Genomic DNA, 4,712 nt, shown 5'->3' on the forward strand with positions numbered 1-4,712 from the left:
TTATAAGGCAGTTATAATAAAGATCTAGATTTAAATCTGAACCGGACTTATCTTTTGTTTCCTTTCCGGTATTTCCTTGTGTCTTGGATAAATGCTATAATTGTCCGGACCGTTTTCCCGTTTTGGCGTTTGACAATATCTTCGAAATACATCTTGTTCTTAAAATGAATACAAAAATTAAAATTGCCAGTTTTAAACTAGGTTAACTGGGTGAAAATCGTTGTAAATTGTTATGTAATTATAAAGCAATTTAAAAGTTAAGATGCTGCTACAGATTAGGTATGCGGTTTGATCTCAAAGTGATATAGAATGTCATTTTCACTTTTTAATAATTATATTTTTGTTTTGTATGGGCATATAAGAAAACATGGATTGGATTTTTTTTTAAATTTAGAAATATATTTTATTTTATAATTTTTCTAATCGAGCTTGCCTATGGCGCTTACTGTATACACAGGACTGAATAACATCGTGCAACTAGACAAAGTATAAATAAGTACCGGTGGCATAGTGAATAGGGCGTATGAATCACAGCCCAGGGAGCATGGGTTCGAGCTCTATTGGGGTCACGACTATGTATCTTATATGACACCAGGTCTGGATAGTTCAAGAAAGCTTTTATCATTATTGAGTTTAAGGTATGCTTAAACAATATTTTAAAGTCAAGGGGTAAATTGAATTTCACATAAATACAAAAGGTATTTCGGAATGTTACATTATCAAAGAAAAAAACCAACAAAAACAAAACCTCCAACCTTTGATAATTAAGATTTTGTTTTACCAAATATGGTTTGTTTGGAAAATCTTGTTTAATTATGTAGAAAATTTAGATAACAGCACGTGTACAATAATAAACAGCACGAGACAAACTTATGCTATACTGAGTGGTGGTGTTGTTGTGTTGTTGTTTTTGTTTTTGTTTTTCAAATTAAAAACATATCGTAAGATCAGCTTTCGTAAAATATTACTTTCATACTAAAAGGTACGAATACATTCTCATTGCCCCCATTCCTTTGTCTGAATATCGACACCACACCGTAGTTTGTTTCATGCACAACAGACTAAGCATTCAACCTGAAATTAAATAATAAAACATCATAATTGTATATAATTGATACTCTTCTATCAAAATTATTATCAAAATTTTTAGATTATCATGTTACATCAAAGCATTTCCTGTCGATAAATTCACAGGTAAAACTTTTCTGATTTGATATTACTGTTTACATAGCAACAATTTAGTGAATGACAAATTCGCAAAGTTATGACCACAAAAATGTGAGGTAATGCAATAAAAAGAAAAGGAAATCTGTTCACGAAACATAAATAATGGTATTGCACGTGACCTTCAAATATATAGCTCGTGGGAGGGAGGTTATTTTCTATAATTATTGTTGCGAACATGCACGAAATAATGTCAAAATGTTAAAGAATATACAGGTAACAGGTCTGACTTATTTTTTAAAGAAGTTTTTTCTTTCTATAGTAAACTGCTAATACATGTTGCTTGTGGATACTAAAAATAGATTTTGTTAAAAAAAGTTTAAATGCATTACAAATAATCAATTCGTTACAAACTCATTCATTCATTCATTCATTCATTCATTCATTCATTCATTCATTCATTCATTCATTCATTCATTCATTCATTTTCATTCATTCATTCATTCATTCATTCATTCATTCAACTCAACTCAACTCAACTCAACTCAACTCAACTCAACTCAACTCAACTCAACTCACTCACTCACTCACTCACTCACTCATTCATTGATTCGCTTATTAATTTAATTTAATATTAAACGTTCGTTCGTCTGTCCGTTCATTCGTTCTAAACAGTTAAGAAACAATTTATATGTGTACCTCGTTTCCGGACTTCCCACATACTATCATGTCATATTCAAAAGATTTATTGCCATGAATTGGACGTTTAGTCAGACAATGAGTTGACAAAAGCATAAACCACTGTGGTGGTCATCTTGTGGTCAAAGATGGGTAGGTTATTACAGTGTAGAACTGGGCAGTTACATGTCATCAAGACATAATCCATCCTAACTGACCACCGGTAGGGTCAGTTAAGTGGCTAGTTTATGTTCAACGCACAAGAAACCAAACTGGTGTTACAAAGAACGGAAAAATAATAAGTAAATCCGGAAAAAAAAATCAACCTAAAACGATAAAATAGTTAATAACTAATTATTTTGTGTTCGTTTTTAACATATCGATTTTGTTGTTTTTCAATACGGTGGCTGATAAAAAAGTAAAGAAAGCTCCATTTTTTCAAAACAGCACTAATTTAAAATTCCATTTGTGAGTCTTCTAAAATAAATCTAATATAATACATTTAGTATATATTATCACCGTTTTTGGTTTGAAAGGGAATGCGCCGGCCAAAATAATAGTACATTGTATAGTTTCTTATATTTTCTGACGCACCAACAAAACCAACTTGTTAATTCTTATAAAAAATATTGCATTTACATGTAATCGACAGTGAAACAACCATTGAAACTAGAAACAAAAAATCAGACATAACCTTATATTTCAAAAGTTAAAAACAATCAGTTGACTTTAAAAGACTTTAAAAACTTTCTTATAAAGAAAGAGTTTGCCTCTTGTATTCTATAAGCAAAGAGCAAAAACCTAAATTTGCCTGAAAGATATTGCCTTTAAGTGTATATGCATGTATTATTACAGAAGTAAGATAGTTTCCCTTGATAAGTATAATATAGCAAAGAAAACTTATGTTATAATATGCTTTAAGATTTCGGATTACCTTTTTAAATTAGAAAAAAGAAAAAGAAAGGGAAAAAAATATATGGAGAATCCGGGTATCGATCCCGGTACCTCTCACATGCTAAGCGAGCGCTCTACCACTTGAGCTAATTCCCCGTTGATGATATCAAGCGAGAAAATATTACCAACTTCTATACTTCACGTGATAAGCGTTCATCGCACCGCGTTTTTTTTATCTGGATTTAAATTTCTTCAATTTTGTTTCAGATATATTCAATTTTTCTTATTGATATATTTTAAACAGTCAAATGCTTGTATTGTACTTGTTTTACATATTTGATATAAAAATAGATAGTTAAATCTTTTACTATTTATAGAAACGGGAATTTCCGAAATATTACGCGGTAAAATTTTACAATTTTAGTGTTTTACCTTTCGGATTTTTTTCATATTTCTTTGATTTCAAAACTTCTGAAATGAGTATTCGGTCCCGCTATTCAGAGAAGATCTAAATCTACTATCCCGAACGTCTTCAAGATAATGTTTTAGAGCTCCAGAGAGGACGCTTGCATGCGACCATCCCAATCTCTCGTGCATTTTGCAAATAAGGAGAGGAATATAGATCTTGATCTACATTTTCATAAAGAACTAGGCCATGCCTCATATAGACTTATAAGATCTATTCTTGAAGATCTTATATAAATTTGCATAAAGATTTTTTTAGATAAAAATAGAGATCTATATAGATCTAGCATAATTATTCTATAGAATTAGCTTTCTCCTCTATAGAAATGGAAACTAAAAAGAGCTGAATTCTAGGAAAAGAAGAGCTTTTCATAAGAAATTTAATCTTAGATTCTAATTAAATTCTGCTTTAATAAGTCCGACTATTCTATTACTTATATACAGTAGACTAAGTCACATAATTTTGCAGATCGACCTCGATTTACATAAAATATTTTCTTTCCATGAAAAAAAACACCTTATAATTATCAGTTCAATAACACGTTTCAAGTTCAATACAAATCATTTATATTTTATATATATATATCATGGATTGAAATCAAATTTAGGCAATCGCTTAAACGCATTTTGTTAAATAAACGTCCGTTGTTGATCTTGAATCTTGTTATACAAAAACATTACCATCACTGCATTAAATTACTTAATTACGGAAAGCCCAGGTAATTACACATTTTTCATTAAAATAGTATTTCAGATATCACCCAACATTCCTTCGCATATTTAGATGAACCTTTTAGCGGTGAAAGTATTTGATCAATTTGGAAGATAGTGTTTTGTGATCTACCCGCGGCTGTCAGCGTGGAGAACCCTATACCAAGGACAGGTTATATATTATCATAAAAACATATATCATTATTTATGATTTGAAAGCCTATTTTAAAGTACGTTTAGTCCGTAGACGTACTTTTATATATACAGTTGTTCATATTTTAAAAGATAAAAAAATCCTATGAAATGACAGAAGGTAAATTCTTTGTTATAGTTCTGTAGGCAGTTTCTTATAAAGATATTTTGTACATAAATTTTGTATGAATGGAGAAATTAGGTGATGGCATTTAAAGTCCCCCCCCCACACACACACAGACCCACAACCCCTCTCCTCTGTCAGTTTGGACCTCGCAAGGGACTCGTTTTATGTGTGAAGCCTAGTTTATAGAAGGTCGCCTGAGTTGCCAAATGACCTCATATGGATACCGGGTTGGTTAAAGCCACTCGAAGAAGAAAAAAAGGGAAGGAAGAAAAAAATCGGAAAAATAAAATAAATCACCACCCTTGGTAAAGGGGACAGTCACTTCTTCACTTAAAGGCGATTTTTATTAATGGCGGAATTGAATTTACACGAGATATTTTATTTAATCAAAGTTAACATCGACACTTCTGAGATTCGAACCCGTGAGCCTTCGTATACATATATATATTGACATATTTTCTCTTATTCTCTTAACTATTAA

The 4,712-nt window shown here is 31.1% G+C and overlaps 1 non-coding gene across 1 annotated transcript; it reads right to left on the minus strand.

The window, feature by feature from the left end:
- Nucleotides 1-2,819: 2,819 nt before the first annotated feature.
- On the minus strand, nt 2,820-2,892 carry Trnaa-agc (transfer RNA alanine (anticodon AGC)). The gene has a single exon. It is a non-coding gene; the product is annotated as a tRNA-Ala (tRNA).
- Nucleotides 2,893-4,712: the final 1,820 nt, after the last annotated feature.

Source organism: Ruditapes philippinarum, unplaced genomic scaffold, assembly GCF_026571515.1.
Source record: "Ruditapes philippinarum isolate M1 unplaced genomic scaffold, ASM2657151v2 ctg74_1_1_1_1, whole genome shotgun sequence".
Lineage (NCBI taxonomy): Eukaryota > Metazoa > Mollusca > Bivalvia > Venerida > Veneridae > Ruditapes > Ruditapes philippinarum.